The 17,910-nt window shown below is 44.9% G+C and overlaps 1 protein-coding gene across 4 annotated transcripts in view; it reads right to left on the bottom strand.

The window, feature by feature from the left end:
* Positions 1–17,910, bottom strand: part of LOC309553574 (A.superbus venom factor 1-like) — a 1,719,715-nt gene that overhangs the window by 705,195 nt on the left and 996,610 nt on the right. The gene's annotated exons all lie outside the window — the stretch shown is intronic.

Here is a 17,910-nt window from a genome sequence, read left to right as displayed (position 1 = left end):
CAGTAGGAGCAGTACTTTCCCAACGACCAACGAATACTTCACCACTCCATCCAGTCGCCTTCTTCTCTAAATCTCTAAGCAGCCCAGAGGTGAATTACCCAGTGGGTGAAAAGGAACTGCTTGCTATAAAACTGGCTCTGGAGAATTGGCGACATCTACTTGAAGGCACCCGATTACCAATACTCATATATACAGATCATAAAAATCTTAAATATCTTCAGACTAACAAAACCCTCTCCCACCGGCAGGTACGATGGTCACTATTCTTCCTAAGATTTAACTTCCTAGTGACCTACACACCTGCAGACAAGAATAAAAAAGCGGATGCGCTATCACGATTAACTGAAGATAATTGCTTCGAAATCCCTTCCGTTCCTATAATACCCTACAAACGTATTATTGGGGTTGTCCGTTCCTTGAAGGAAGAGATTCTACACAGCTTAGGTTTGGATTCACCTCCACCACAACTAAGTGCTGATGCAGAAGGCTTCCTCTACTACAACGACAAACTCTACATACCCCCTACTATGCGCACCAAGATCTTGGAATTGTCACATGATGTGCCTATGGCAGGACATATGGGTATGACAAAGACCCTTAATTTGGTTACCAGGCAGTTTTGGTGGCCTGATATGAAGACATCTATACAGAAATTTGTCTCTCCATGCAACGTCTGTGCCAGGTCCAAAATTGACACTACAAAACCATCCGGTCTACTATGCAGTCTACCAATACCCCAGACTCCATGGGAAGTTGTGTCCTTGGACTTTATAGTAGAACTACCACCTTCCAAAGGATTTAATACCATTTTAGTGTCAGTGGACCATCTGACAAAGATGGCACATTTCGTTGCTATTCGCAGACTACCTTCGTCCAAACAAAAAGCGGAACTACTGATGAAACATGTCTTTAAGTTACATGGAATTCCAAAAACTCTTTTGTCTGACCGTGGATCACAATTCATCTCCAAGTTTTGGCAAGAACTATGTCACATACTACGAATTGAGCGAAAGCTCACCTCTCCCTACCATCCTCAGACCAACGGACAGACTGAAAGAGTCAACCAGTGCATCGAGCAATATTTACGTTGCTACACATCATACCTACAGGATGATTGGGTGGATCTCCTCCCTCTGGCAGAATTTGCCTACAACAACGCAACTCACAGTACGACCAAACAGAGTCCGTTCTACTTGAACTATGGGTTTCATCCCACTATTCTTCCACCACGCATCCTTCCATCAAGTAACCCAGTAGCCTCAGACTATCTTACCCAAATAAAAGACTCTCTGGGTTTACTTAATACTACCATCTCACACGCTCATAGTCAACAAAAAAAGTACTATGACCTTCGTAGAAGACCTTCTCCTCAGTATGCTATTGGGGACCTCGTTTGGCTATCAACAAAAAACTTAAGATTAAAGATCCCTAGCAAAAAGCTTGGGCCTCTGTTCTTGGGACCCTTCCCAATCAGGAAACTTATTGGAAAAGCTGCAGTACAGCTCACATTACCAACAGACCTCAAGATACATCCCATCTTCCATGTCTCGCTACTGAAGCCCCATGTTCCTGACCAAGGAATAAGGCCTACCATCCCACCTCCACCTCCTGTACAAGTTGAAGGCGGAGAAGAATATGAGATAAAGGAGATTCTGGATTCTCGTATCCACAGAAGAAGACTCCAATATCTAGTACGATGGAAGAACTATGGGCCCCAAGACGACACCTGGCTGGATACTTCTGATATACATGCCCCTAGGCTGATTCGCAATTTTCACGTGAAATACCCAGAAAAACCAGCTCCAGAGGCCTTCAGGAGCCGGCCTTAAGGGGGGGGGGGTACTGTAATGTTCTGGTACCTCTGGTACCCTTTATTCCACTTTCCATAGTGTATGCGTCCCACCATTCTCTTTTGGTTAAGGTGCGCATACACCTTTAAGACCGATGCTGTCATCACTGAGCGCCGTAGAGCGGCTATTTCAACCGCCGGCGTTCTCACTCACATGTTCGTTCAATGTGCCTTGTTGCATACCCGCCTTGAAGCTCATATGCTTACAGACGTACCTCGCTGTCGGACCCTCGCTACTGATCCCTGTATCCCGCTACCGGATCACTCGCTCAAACCGAACCTCTCTACTACTGCTTGCTATAAGTGATAAGTACCCCGCAGGGGAATCCTCCATAACCTTTCTACTAAACTTACACTATCTAGCTCTGCATATTAAGGACTGTTACTATCATCTGCACTATCATTTAGATTGCTAGCTCTTGAGCCTACTAACATCTATCCTTGCACTGGGTTAGTCTCTCCTGTATGTCATCTGCTATCCTACCACCTACTACCATACATGATTGCTAACCTATCTGCATCCTACCTGTTACCATCTCTACTTGTCATGGTCTTACCTTCTTGCTGTTCTCCTTCGTTTGACATGTGCTGGCGGCCATCTTGGTTTCTGGGTTTCTTGTAGCCTCCCACCCTGCGGCTCCTCCTTCCCACTGGGAGGAGCTGGATGCCTAGCTCATATATATATATGAGGTCTGTGGCTTCAGTTCCCTGCTTGGTCCTCCTGTGTTCACATGCTTCTAAGACTGCTGCTTCTGGTTCCTGTTCCTGGCTTCGTCTGACTACCCTGCTGGTTCCTGATCCTGGCTTCGTCTGACTACCCTGCTGGTTCCTGATTCCGGCTTCGTCTGACTACCCTCCTGGTTCCTGACCCCTGGCTTCGCAAAGACTCTGCTTCGGTTTCGCCATCCGTTTGGACTTTTGCTTTATAGCTTGTTTTTCAATAAAGCTTTCTTATTTTCACCTATCTGTTGTTGTACGTCTGGTTCATGGTTCCGTGACATTAGGACCAAGCCATGAATTCTGACGGTACAGGGCCATCCTCGCTACCCACGCTGGTTGCCAGACTTGATCAGCAGGATCACCTGTTGGGTCGGTTCGCCGTGGCGTTGCAAACCCTGCTTGAACGCACGGCACCAGAGGCCATGAATTCTGACGGTACAGGGCCATCCTCGCTACCCACGCTGGTTGCCAGACTTGATCAGCAGGATCACCTGTTGGGTCAGTTCGCCGTGGCGTTGCAAACCCTGCTTGAACGCACGGCTCATTTCGCTCCCGTTGCCGATGGGTCGATTGTCGCTCCTGGGCCCGCTCCTACTGCCGCTCCGGTTGTTGCGCCAGAGTCTACCCCGACACCTGTTGTTGCGCCTGCGGTGTTTCGGGGTATGTCCGGTTCTGCCCCCCTTCCACAGCGCTTTGGGGGAGAGCCAACTCAGTGCCGAGGTTTCCTTAACCAGGTGGGCATTTATTTCGAGTTGCTGCCACATGCCTTTCCTACTGAGAGATCAAAGGTGGGCTTCTTAATCTCGCTGCTCTCGGACAAGGCCTTGGCCTGGGCCAGCCCTTTATGGGAGAACAACAATCCGGTGGTTGCCGAGTTTTCCGGTTTTGTTGCTTCTCTTCGGAAGGTATTCGATGTGCCGGCTCGTGCTGCCTCTGCTGCGAAGCTCCTTATGTCCATTAGACAGGGTTCACGATCCGTAGCTGAATACGCCATTGAGTTTCGTACCCTGGCAGCAGAGGTGGGCTGGAATAATGAGGCTCTGGTCGCTGCTTTCTCTCATGGTCTCTCGGATGCCTTGAAGGATGAGGTTGCAGCTAAGGACCTACCAGTGGAGCTCGAGTCTCTTATTTCTTTCCTGATTTTGATTGACACCAGACTCAGGGAGAGACCTTCCTTTAAGGAGAGTCTGCGGAGGCCTCCTAACAGATTGGCGCCTACCTTTGCTGTCCCACCCGTGCCTCCCTCTCCTCCCACGCCTCCTGGGGATGACTTGTCTGGGGGTGAACCCATGCAGCTGGGGTTTGCTCGCCTGTCCGAGGGGGAGAGGGTACTCCGGAGACGCGAGGGCCGATGCATGTACTGTGGTCTCGGTGGGCATTTTCGGTTGGCATGTCCGAACCGTCCGGGAAAACGCTCGCACCTGAGATCCTGTCGGGGGCAGATCTTGGGTGGAGTCTCCTCGTCCCCGGTTTCCCGTGTTGACAAACCACTGATCACTGTTGTCCTCTCCTGGGTCGGGGGCTCGGTGACGACCCAGGCGTTGGTGGACTCTGGTGCTGGTGGTTTGTTCATTGATGGTGTGTTCGCTGCCGCCAATTCGATTCCTCTGCAGGCTCGAGGTTCTCCTCTGGCTCTTGAGGCGATAGACGGCAGACCCCTTCTGCCGCCACACGTGACTCATGAGACCCTTCCAGTGGGGTTAGCCATTGGTGCCGTCCACAGAGAGTCGGTCTGCTTCCAGGTTATTTCGTCTCCACACTACTCGGTGGTCTTGGGGTACCCCTGGCTCCAGAAGCATAATCCGACTTTCGATTGGAGATCGGCCGAGATCCTCTCGTGGTCACCGCAGTGTGGGGCTAGTTGCATCCATGGGCCTGTCAAGTTGCTGTGTACTTCCTCGGACTCTCTGTTGCCTCCTGAATACGAGGAGTACCGGGATGTATTCGATAAGGTGCGTGCGGTTGCCCTACCTCCGCACCGCCCATACGATTGTGCCATCGAGTTACAATCTGGTGCCGTTCCTCCTCGTGGCAAAGTCTATCCACTGTCGGTAGCGGAGAATGAGGCCATGGAGGAGTACGTGAGGGAGGCGCTTTCACGCGGACACATTCGCAAATCCTCGTCCCCGGCAGGGGCTGGATTTTTCTTTGTGAAAAAGAAGGGCGGTGAGTTGAGGCCTTGCATCGATTACAGGGGTCTCAATCGCATCACGATCAAGAACGCTTACCCGATACCCTTGATTTCCGAGCTGTTCGATCGCCTTAAAGGGGCCACGGTCTTTACCAAACTCGACCTGAGGGCGGCATATAACCTCGTAAGGATCAAGGCGGGCGATGAGTGGAAGACCGCGTTTAACACCAGGACCGGTCATTATGAATCCTTGGTTATGCCCTTTGGGCTGTGCAATGCGCCCGCAGTCTTTCAGGAATTCATCAACGATGTTTTCCGTGACCTGTTGCAGCAGTGTGTGGTGGTCTATTTGGATGACATCTTGGTATATTCTGCGTCCATGGAGACCCACATTCTGGATGTCAGACGAGTGTTGCAACGATTACGAGAGAACAAGCTGTTCGGTAAGCTTGAGAAATGCGAATTTCACCGATCCCAGGTAACCTTCTTAGGTTACATCATTTCCGCTGAGGGGTTCTCCATGGATCCTGAGAAGGTTTCGGCTGTCTTACAGTGGCCCCAGCCCAGTGGTCTTCGCTCCCTGCAGCGCTTTTTGGGCTTCGCCAATTATTATCGGAAGTTCATCAGGGACTTTTCCATGCTAGCCAAGCCTCTCACGGATCTGACTAGGAAGGGCAGTAATTCCCAGGTCTGGCCGCCCGAGGCCATCCGAGCTTTTGAGGCTCTAAAGTCCGCCTTTGTGTCAGCTCCGATTCTGTCGCATCCCAACCCTGGGTTGCCCTTTGTCCTCGAGGTGGACGCGTCTGAGACGGGAGTAGGCGTAGAACACCAGAGGGTCCTCTGCTTCCTTGTGGGTTTTACTCCCGGAAACTGTCTTCCGCGGAGTGCAACTACCAGATTGGTGACAGGGAGTTATTGGCCATCGTGCAGGCTCTTAAAGAATGGAGGCACTTGCTCGAGGGTTCGGTGGTTCCGGTCCTCATCCTGACGGACCACAAGAATCTGACCTACCTTTCTGAGGCCAAGAGATTGACACCACGTCAGGCCAGATGGGCTCTGTTCTTGTCACGTTTTAATTACGTGGTCTCCTACCTACCCGGTTCCAAGAACATTAGGGCGGATGCCTTATCACGGCAGTACTCCGACCTGTCCAGGGAGGAGTCGGTTCCGACTTCGGTCATACCTCCGAATCAGATCCTGGCCGCCATTCGCACCAGCCTGACCTCTCCCCTGGGTGAGCAGATTTTGGCGGCTCAATCTGGTGCTCCCTCTGGGAGACCCAACGGCAGATGTTTTGTGCCTGAGGAGTTGCGCACTCGGTTGTTGCGAACCTACCATAACTCCAAGACCGCGGGGCATCCTGGAAAGAATCAGCTGTCCTGGGCTGTTTCACGTCTGTTCTGGTGGCCTTCCCTACGTTCCGACATCGCCGCATATGTAGCGGCATGCTCCGTTTGTGCCCAGAGTAAATCCCCTCGGCACCTTCCGTTGGGCCTTCTGCAACCCATAGCCACCGGGGAGCGCCCATGGTCACACCTGGGGATGGATTTCATTGTGGACCTCCCTGCATCCCGAGGCCATACGGTCATTCTCATGATTGTGGATCGGTTTTCCAAAATGTGCCACTGTGTTCCTCTCAAGAAGTTACCCTCTGCACAGGAGTTGGCCACAATTTTTGCCAGGGAGGTCTTCCGGTTGCACGGTTTGCCCAAGGAGATTGTGTCGGATCGGGGGAGTCAGTTTGTGTCCAGGTTCTGGCGCGCCTTTTGCTCCCAGTTGGGGATTCATCTCTCCTTCTCCTCGGCCTACCACCCTCAGTCCAATGGAGCCGCAGAACGATCCAATCAGGCCTTGGAGCAATTCCTTTGTTGCTATGTCTCCGATCACCAAGACAATTGGGTTGACCTCCTGCCTTGGGCTGAGTTTGCCAGGAACACGGCGGTGAACTCTTCCTCTGGGACGTCTCCCTTCATGGCCAACTATGGGTTCCAACCTGCCGTGTTACCGGAGGTATTCTCTCCCCAGGATATTCCGGCTGTGGAGGATCACCTTTCCGTCCTACGTGCTTCTTGGGTACAGATCCAGAAGTCCCTTGAGGTCTCTGCGCAGCGCCAGAGACTCCAGGCTGATCGCAGACGAGCGCCTGCTCCTTCCTACCAGGCCGGAGACCGTGTATGGTTGTCCACCCGCAACCTCAACCTTCGAGTGCCCACTCCCAAGCTGGCGCCTCGCTTTGTTGGTCCCTTCCGAGTGCTTCGCAGGGTAAACCCGGTAGCCTATGCCCTTGCGCTTCCTCCTGGCATGCGGATCTCCAACGTGTTTCATGTCTCCCTGTTGAAGCCACTGGTGTGTAATCGTTTCACTTCCTCGGTTCCTCGGCCTCGTCCGGTCCAAGTGGGCAATCGTGAGGAGTATGAGGTGAGCAATATCCTGGACTCACGCCTGGTCCGCGGTCGGGTGCAGTTTTTGGTTCATTGGCGTGGTTATGGTCCAGAGGAGCGTTCTTGGGTTCCCTCCGCAGATGTCCATGCTCCTGCCTTGCTCCGAGCCTTCCACGCACGCTTCCCTCAGAAACCGTTCTTTACTCCGCGGAGGAGGGGCCCTTGAGGGGGAGGTACTGTCATGGTCTTACCTTCTTGCTGTTCTCCTTCGTTTGACATGTGCTGGCGGCCATCTTGGTTTCTGGGTTTCTTGTAGCCTCCCACCCTGCGGCTCCTCCTTCCCACTGGGAGGAGCTGGATGCCTAGCTCATATATATATATGAGGTCTGTGGCTTCAGTTCCCTGCTTGGTCCTCCTGTGTTCACATGCTTCTAAGACTGCTGCTTCTGGTTCCTGTTCCTGGCTTCGTCTGACTACCCTGCTGGTTCCTGATCCTGGCTTCGTCTGACTACCCTGCTGGTTCCTGATTCCGGCTTCGTCTGACTACCCTCCTGGTTCCTGACCCCTGGCTTCGCAAAGACTCTGCTTCGGTTTCGCCATCCGTTTGGACTTTTGCTTTATAGCTTGTTTTTCAATAAAGCTTTCTTATTTTCACCTATCTGTTGTTGTATGTCTGGTTCATGGTTCCGTGACACTACTCTCATGAACATTTCTCTCAAGTGCTTGTCACCTATTGTCATTGTTCATACCTGTCTCTTCAGCTCATCACCACTATACTGCTATATACATCTATCACTCCAGGAACATCTTATTGAGTGTGTATATTTGTATGCTGAATCAGACAGACCACAGTGATGACGTCTTGGGAGTTGGAATTGGTATTTCAACGTATCTCTACATGACTGCTGAGTGGAGTTTTTCTGCAGCTGCAAATCCATCTTGTTTCAAAAAACGCAGGAGTGTTACAGCGGCTCCCGAGCCGCATCGGTCGTTACCGATGGAAAGCCGACTATCGGCTTCAAACCACGGTACCGGGATGATGCCTCTAACTAGAGGCATCATCCCGGTATAACCCCGCAAAGTGTACCGACGTACCGGTACGTTAGTATGCGGTAAGTGGTTAAGGTTTTTGATTTTATGAATTTTTTATGACTTTTATATATAATTGTACATCCATTATACTTTTTCATCTGTACTTTTTACGTTTTAGAGATTTTTTTAGAGCCTTCTCATCCAGCATCCTTTTTTTTTTTTTTTTTTTTAATTTTTTTTTCATTCTTAAATTTTAAAGTTTTTCCTCAAAAAACTTTTACATAATCTGGAATCCTTCTGATTACCTCCTCATCTTACATATATATAACTTTATTTAATTTTAAATGTATATTTTAACTTTGGGGCCCCTGCATCTAACATTTCCTAATATTTTAATATGCTCTTTAACACAATTTCTTCCCAGATCCTTCTCATCGAACATCCTACAGATTACATATTTAGTTTATTGTATCCTTACAATATATATTATGGGCCTCCTAAAATATGAGTGAACCTCCCTGCCTTCCCTCTAAATCTGGAATCATACAAACCGGAATTTGAAGTATCCGAATAATGTCCCTCCTTATACTATATATGGGATGGTTTCACATTGGGTTATAAACAACAAATAAAACCCCACATCTATTGGTATATATAAGGTACACCTTGATGTATGGTCCTTCTCATCCAACATCCTTTTTTTCTGGGTAAATACTATATTATGTGAATACCTTTCTTTCCCCCAATCGTATTATGGCAAGGTCCTGTCCCCCTTTTTTTTGGACATGGACACACCATGATAAAGTTGTATTCAAAATTATTCAACCCCCCACTGCTGTAAAGGGTTTTAGGGAATTTAGTGTACATTTGTAATTGTATTCAGAATGAAATCCTACAAGGACTTCTTAAAAAGAACCATATGCAACTAAAATGACATCAATTGGTTTTCTAATACAGTAGTAAATGTTTCTTTTGTGAATTCTTCATTGACACAATTATTCAACCCCTTAAAGACTACCACTCTGAAGAACAGAGGTTCATTGAAGTGTTTTCAATCAGGTATTGAAAACACCTGTGGATGTCAGGGAGCAGCAATAAAGCCTAATAAGCACCAATTAGGCAGCTTTAAAATGACTGTGATACTCCGCTCCTTCTAGACATTTACTGGTGTGGTTACAAACATGGTGAAGTCAAGAGAATGGTCCAGGAAGACAAGAGAAGAGGTGATTACTCTTCACAGGAAGGGCAATGACTATAAGAAGATTGCAAAGATGTTAAACATACCAAGAGACACCATAGGAAGCATCATTCGCAAATTCAAGGCAAAGGGCACTGTTGAAACGCTACCTGGTCGTGGCAGAAAGAAGATGCTGACTTCGACTGCTGTGCGCTACCTGAAGCATTGAGTGGAGAAAAGTCCCCGTGTGACTGCTGAGGAACTGAGAAAAGATTTGTCAGATGTGTGTACTGAAGTTTCTGCTCAGACAATACGGCGCACACTGCGTAATGAAGGCCTCCATGCCAGAACTCCCAGGCGCACCCCCTTGCTGTCTCCAAAGAATAAGAAGAGTCAACTGCAGTATGCCAAAAGTCATGTGGACAAACCACAGAAGTTTTGGGATAGTGTTCTGTGGACTGATGAAACAAAATTAGAACTGTTTGGGCCCATGGATCAAAGCTATGTTTGGAGGAGGAAGAACAAGGCCTATGAAGAAAGCATGTGTAGCATGGCGGGGGGTCAATCATGCTTTGGGGCTGTTTTGCTTCTGCAGGTACACTGAAGCTTCAGCGTGTGCAAGGTACCATGAATTCTCTTCAGTACCAGGAGATATTGGATGACAATGTGATGCAGTCCGTCACAAACCTGAGGCTTGGGAGACGTTGGACCTTTCAACAGGACAATGATCCCAAGCATACCTCCAAGTCCACTAGAGCATGGTTGCAGATTAAAGGCTGGAACATTTTGGAGTGGCCATCACAGTCACCAGACTTAAATCTGATTGAGAACCTCTGGTGGGACTTAAAGAAAGCAGTTGCAGTACACAAGCCTAAGAATGTGACTGAACTGGAGGCTTTTGCCCATGACGAATGGGCGAAGATACCCGTAGATCGCTGCAAGACACTTGTGTCAAGCTATGCTTCACGTTTAAAAGCTGTTATAACTGTAAAAGGATGTTGTACTAAGTACTAAGATTGAATGTCACTTGGGGGTTGAATAAAACTGATAATGATGTGAGCACAGAAAAGACATTTGTGGTTATTTCATTATAAATGTTATGTTATATTTGTCTGACCTACACGTGCCTCTTTGATTTAATTGTAAGCAGGATGACTGAATGATCAAAATCAATGTCAAACTGGCCAAAACAATCAATTTCAGTGGGGGTTGAATAATTTTGAACACAACTGTATATTATTGTTTTTTTGTGACACTGAAGTGTCCGATGTATCCTAATTCTTTAAGTCAAAACTTGGTGTTTTTTTTTTTTTTTTTCATTTCTTTTTTTCATTTCTTTTTTAAAATGTATCATACATTTTTACCTTTTTTACATTTAATAAAGTTTTCAATTTTTTAATCATTATATATTGCTCGTTGGTATAGTCTGATCGGAAATGATGATTGTAGCCGTTCCCTTACACGTCCTTTTATAAGCTGAGGCTGTGGTGAGAGGAGTAACATGGCTCCTTCCCGATTCCAAGGGAGCACAAAGATGGCGTTGAGTAAAGCCCTCTGGTTGCTAGGACACGGGCGGCTACAAAACAGCCGGGAGTACGCCTAGTTGACGCCGCTCCAGTAGACGTCCTATGACAAAACGCGTAGGGTGGAGTCTGAACGTCATACGTCACTTCCGGTTATGGAGTTGAGGGCCGTGGAACGCGGAAGCTTCCCGGCGCGCACTATACTGTACTGATCCAGATCACACAACGAGTGAGTCTACACATTTTTCTGTTCTACTGCCTTGAAACTTTACAAACCTTGGGGTCATTTCTCTGTTGGATCATACAGATCACCAGGATCGCCACTGTCTAGCCCATCAGAAGTGGAATACCCCAGAGTCGCAACAGCCTGTCTGCCTATATACAGGTCACATTGCAAGTATGCCATCTAGTGGCAAACACTGATGTACACATGGTTTTGTTTATCTTTTTCTTTTTGTTTCACCATTTTACTCTTTGTGTTGCAACAGCCTGTCTGCCTATATACAGGTCGTACTGCAAGTGTGCCATCTAGTGGCAAACACTGATGTACACACGGTTTTGTTTTTCTTTTTGTTTCACCATTTCACTCTTTGTTTAAAAAATTGAGGATTAATTTTTGTTGGCATCTTGGGCACTTACCTGAAGCCCACCATTCTATCACCAAAAGTGATTTATCTTTGCACACATTATTTTGGAGGAATTATTTTGGGAATTACTCTTTGTTTGTGTATATGTGCACTTACCTTCATATTGTCACTTTGCACTTTAACTTCCGTAATAAATAATTTTATATTTGAGCACTCTTTATTATTGATCATTGCACTTTTATTGACTCAACATTTCACCCACACATACTGAGTATCAGTTGGGTGGCACCGTGAGATACGCTTATTTGTTTCACTATTTATTATTGGCACTTGGCACTTTACATCACTCTATATGATGACTCTGGGATTCTGAGTCACATTTATAGGTAGCGCCTGTACCAGCCTCCATGCACATTTTATTCACATTTTGTTGTGCCCATCAGAGTGCCCCATAAAATAAAATGTGCCCATCACTGTTTCCCTTAACAAGTGCCCATTAGCATGCTACGCTATTTATTTTATGTTAAGGGTCACGCTGATGGGCACATTATGTTAAGAGCAATGCTGATGGGCATGTTTTGTTGTGCCCATCAGAGTGCCCCTTAACATAAAATGTGCCCATCAGAGTGCCCCCTAACATAAAATATGTCCATCAGAGTGCCCCCTCACATAAAATGTGCCCATCAGTGTGCCCCTTATTTTATGATAAGGGTCACGCTAATGGGCGAATTTTTTGCTAAGGGTCACGCTGATGGGCATATTTTGTTTTGCCCATCAGAGTGCCCCAAACATAAAACATGCCCATCCGCGTGACCCTTAGCATAAAATAAGGGTCAAGCTGATGGGCAAATATAATGCTAAGGGGCACGCTAATGGGCACATGTTACGTTAAGGGGCATGCCGATGGACATATTTATGCTGTGGGACACACTGATGGGCATATTTTAGGTTAAGGGGGCACACTGATGGGCACAATTTATGTTAAGGGGGCACACTGATGGGGGCACCTGATGTAAAGGAGCACTGTCATGGGGACACCTGATGTAAGGGGGAACTCTGACTGGAATGCCTGAAGTAAAGGTGGCACTGTCTTGGGGACACCTGATGTAAAGGAGTACTGTGATGGGCACAGACCTTAGATTCCGACCTCGGCCCAAAGAAAATTTTAGCGACCAGACCTCCTTGAATTTTCATTCAATACCCCTGCTGTAAAGCATTGTACCAGTGATCAGCAGATTGCTGATGCCACGTAGGTCTCCTGCAACCTGTTTTAAAAACTTCTTATGAGCCAAGGAGGAAGGTCCACGTCTGCGACGAGGTTCCTTGCCCTTACTAGTCTGCGTAAGAAATGTACTCTTTCCCCCTGTGAGGCCTTTAATGATGTCTCCTCGAAAGGGAAGATCAGTCAAGGCCTTTTTAGAAGTCTGGTCCGCAGACCAGCATTTGAGCCAAAAGACACGCCAAAGGACCACCACTGAAACAGAAAGGCGAGCCTTTAGAGGAGTCACATCCAAAGAGGCATCACAGATAAACTTCAGCCCCTGGACCAGCTGGGTAAGCTAATACTCTCTGATAGGAAGACTCAAGGAACTACCACAGCGCAGACCCCCGGACCGCCGTGCTGTTTTCAAACAGTGACAGCTAGTACAGGGAACTTCTCCCTGTACTGTTGCCACAGGGAGGGGAGGCAGCGGGTGGCAGCTTCAGCACTGTGAACATGTTACATGTTCCACCTTAAAATCAAAATCAAAAAACCAAAGGTGAACTTATCCTTAAACTGATTATGATGGCTCCATTGGCTGCTTAATCCACATATTTTGGCACTGCAAGTCCCAAAGGAGGTACCGGAATCAAATATTTTGACACATTTTTGCCACCACCATGGACGTAATCAAGGGGCAATAGGAGTGGGGGTGGTGACAAAAAAACATTGGGGCGGAGCTTAGCAGTGACATCATGATGCCTGCTGGCTTTTTAGGTTGGCACGGCTATTGCATGCTTGTTTGTTGTAACATTGTTTGTGAGCACCCTTCCTTGCATTAATAAATTGTGTTACAATATTACAATAAGGAGCTTCTTTCTCTATTATTTCCTGCCTAATCGGGTTCATGTAATTGAGTTCCTGAGCTGAAGGTGGAGATTGGAATTGCCTACACTATGTTATGTGGCGATAAGAGCGTTTGACCTTCATCACTTTGAGATCTTTCCTTCTGATAAGCATTATATATATATATATATATATATATATATATATATATATATATATACACATATACACACAGATGCAGCTCATAAAATTAGAATATCATTAACCACTTTAGCCCCAGCCCTATTTCGGACACTTTTTGTTCACAAGTTAAAACCAGTATTTTTTCCTAGAAAACTACTTAGAACCCCCAAACATTATATATATTTTTTTAGCAAAGACTCTGGAGAATAAAATGTCGGTCATTGCAAAATTTTTTGTCACGCGGTATTTGCGCAGCGGTCTTTAAAACGCCATTTTTTTGGAAAAAATTTGAAAAATCACATTTCACTGCATTTAAAAAATACTAAACAGTAAAGTTAGCCCATTTTTTTTGTATATTGTGAAAGATGATGTCACGCCGAGTAAATAGATACCAAACATGTTACGGTTTAAAATTGCGCCCCCCCGTGGGATGGCGACAAACTACGGTCAATAGAGATCTCAATCTGCGACGCTTTAAATTTATTTAACGGTTACCAGTTTAGAGTTAGAGTGTAGCTCTTTTTTTTAAATTATTGCCCACGCTCTGGCGATCGCGGCGATACCTCACATGTGTGGTTTGAACAGCGATTTCATTTGCGGCTCGACTTGCGTATACGTTTTTTTTTGTGCGCGAGCTAACGGTGACGGGGACGGCTAAATTTTTTTTTTTTTTTTTTTTCCTATTTATTTTTTCTTTTTTTTTAAACTTTATTACAGGTTTTTAAAAAAAAAAAAATCTGATCACTTTTATTGCTGTCACAAGCAATGTAAACATCCCTGGTGACAGCAATATGTCGTGACAGGTACTCTTTATGGAGGGATCGAGGGTCTAAAAGACCCTAGACCCCTCCACTACACTTCCCTGTATGCAAAACGCCGAAAACGGCATTTTTGCATACAGCCGTTTTTCAAATCTGCCGCCTTTTGCAGCACAGTAACCCGGAAGTGACGTCATGGACGCCGCCTCCGGGTTACGTCATCGGAGACCCGATCGATGCCGTTTCCGGCATTCATCGGGACTCCATCCAGCCGGCGGACGTGCCGGCTGGGTGCTCGGGGCTCCCGGTGGGACGGTAGCCCCGAGCAAAGCCGCGGAAGGCGGCGGGAGGGGGGGGACGTCCCCTCCCGCCCCCCCGGGTAACGATCGAGCGGCTCCCGAGCCGCATCGATCGTTACCGACGGAAAGCCGACCGTCGGCTTCAAACAACGGTACCGGGATGATGCCTCTAGCTAGAGGCATCATCCCGGTATAACCCCGCAAAGTCTGATCACGTAGAGGTTACGTGACTGGTAGTAAAGTGGTTAAAAAGGTAATTTATTTTAGTAGTTCAATTCAAAAAGTGAAGCTCATATTTTATATATTGTAGATGCATTACACTCAGAGTGATATTTTAAGCATTTCTTTCTTTTATTTTTGATGAATATGGCTTACAGCTAGTGAAAACCCCAAATTTTGTATCTCAGAAAATTAAATTACATAGGACCAATACATTTTTTTTTTTTTAAAACAGAAATTTTTGGTCTTATGTAATATTCTAATTTTCTGTGATACTGTATTTGGGGTTTTCACTAACTGTAAGCCATAATCATCAAAATTTTTTTAAAAAATGCTTGAAATATATCACTCTGTGTGTAATGCATCTATTTAAAATATAGGTTTCACTAGAAATACTGAAATAAATTAACTTTTTGATGATATTCTCAATTTTATGAGATGCACCTGTATATATTTAAGGTGGAGAAAGTACTGAAGCACTCATTGAACTTGCAGACCATAGGCACCACAGTGCACATGCTCCCCATATTACTATACATTACTCATTTACTAGATCACTTGATCCCAGTTCCCACCCTCCAGATAACTAGGGCAGATAAATAGAGTGTTTAGTAACAATTGAACACTCATGTTATGCTTTTTTTTTCGCTAATGTTGTTATGACATACGTAAGATGTATCAATTTTGTACTACCAAAGGGCTATTTTGTCAACTTAAACAAAAATAAATAAAACAAAATAAAGAACAATTGGGGGAAAACAATTATGAAGTAATGTATCCAAAGATTAAAAAAAGTTTGCAATAAAATATTTAGAAAAAAATATAAAGTACTTACTTGATTTCTAACTAAAAAATGTAAATTAAATGTTTCTAGTTCCATATCAGAAACATTGATTATGAAGTAATATATCTAAAGATTGAAAAAGAATACTTTTTTTGATTTTCTTTCAGGTTTGTAATAAAATATACAAAATAAAAAAAATAAAAAACATAAATTATTTACTTGATTTCTGACTGGAAAATGTAAATTAAATGTTTCTAGTTCCATAATATGACTGTATACAAATATTATTGGGGATATTGGTACACTATATAAAAATTCTTAGGGAATATGACCCAAATGCAATATATTGAACTAACCACACGAATACTTTTCTGTACTTGCTTAAAATGTTCTTAGCATGAAAAAAGAAAACTAATGTAGCCACCACACCTAAGGACTTATAAGGGTTGATTTACTAAAGGTAAATAATAGACTGTGCACTTTGCAAGTGCAGTTGCCCCAGAACTTAGTAAATAAGGGAAGTTCTACTGACTTCCATCATCCAATCGTGTGCAAGTTCCTTTTTTTTTTCCTTGCATGTGATTGCATATTTTTTGCAAAGTGAAGCTTCATCTCATTTACTAAGTTCTGGAGCAAATGCACTTGCAAATTTTTTATTTGCCTTAAGTAAATCTTAGCCATAACCTTCAATATATTACATTTTTGTTCTTGGGGTTAGATTTACTTTAACCACATATCATTAGTGGAAAACAGTTACTTTCAGTGTTCCTTTAAACGTAAACAATAAATGTTCCACCTGCAGAACTGGCACCTACAAAGTTCTGTATTATCATTTGTGTTATTTAGATAGTTGAATCAAGATATTTTATGTGAATGATTACTTTGTTTAAGGGGATATGCAAGGAAAAATATGGAGGACCCCATTGTACTTTTTTGAGTCACTGACCTGGAACAAGTATGCAGATGAGAAAGTCACTATGACATCAGATCTTTGTTCAGATCAGAACCTCAAAGTACTAAAGCCAAAGAGTCAGCATGATATACAGGCAACTAGAACATTGAAAAGCTGTGGCTTTCCCATATTTTCTCAGTTCACATTACAGTTTCCAATACTGTATTCTGTACAAGCAGTCTAAGAGTTTTTAAATAAGCCATCCCTAAACTCTGTAGCTATAGCCATTATGAAAAAAAATGTTTTTTAAATGCCACAGCAGAAGCACCAAATTCCCAACTACAGTCCCCCTATGTTCTATTGCAGCAGAAACTTAACATCCTGCCAGCCCTGTAAAGTAACACACAGCAATTGCTGTAAGCTGTTAGAAATGGACTGATCTCCCTTCAGAGTCTTTGTTGTGATCTTTGAGAATGAATTACTTCACAGTACAAGCAGCTGGAGAGGTGAGTGAGGGATTTTATAAAGCTGGTTTACTGCTTGCTAAAGAATATAAACACCCTCCCTCGCTTTGTAAAACAACCCATTCAGCTTAAAATAGAAATGAAAGGCCAAACATTTCTGCATCTATATAAAAAAAGTATAAATACCTTTTTCCCCTTTTTAATAAGTGAACACATGACTTCTGTTCTCAGCTGCATAGGGAGTTCAAAGAGGTGGGGGAGGAGAAACAGCACCATACTGGTCTTACCAGTAAAAGGCCGCGCAGGGAGGGCTTATCAGGCCAAGTTTGATCATTGGAGGAAAACAGGCTCAGTTCTCAGCATAGCTAAAAAAACTGACCAGGATGTCCTTTCATGCATAGGGTGGTCAGTTTTTAATAGGAAAGCTGAGGAACTGGCAGGAAAACCAGGTATTTTACACAAAGGAAGCAATACAAAGAGAACAGGATATTTTTTGACACAAATACATGGTACAGCAGACAAATATCAACAATATAAAAATGTGGGCTTAACTAATTTTTTTTCTATAATTCTCCGCTAAGGGGGTGTGGCAAGGGGTGTGTCCTATGCCTGCATACTTTTGCTAATTGGTGTACCTTGTTCCCATCTCAAAAATTTGGAAGGTATGCTTTATGCCCTGCTGATAATGGTATAACCAGATAGAAAATAAGGAAAAATCTACAACAGGGACACAGATATAAATATAAATCTCAGAGTGGTTTTATCCATCCCCCTACTCTACTCTACTTTTGTAAATCTTCTATGTAGCTCTTGGGGATTTACTCGAATTTCCTGTTTGTGAAAATGTCAGCAGAATGGGAGGTG

The sequence above is a fragment of the Pelophylax lessonae genome, assembly GCF_965119305.1.
Source record: "Pelophylax lessonae genome assembly, chromosome: 4".
Taxonomy (NCBI): Eukaryota; Metazoa; Chordata; class Amphibia; order Anura; family Ranidae; genus Pelophylax; species Pelophylax lessonae.
The sequence above is the reverse complement of the archived record's forward strand: the minus strand, read 5'-3'. Positions and strand labels throughout refer to the sequence as shown.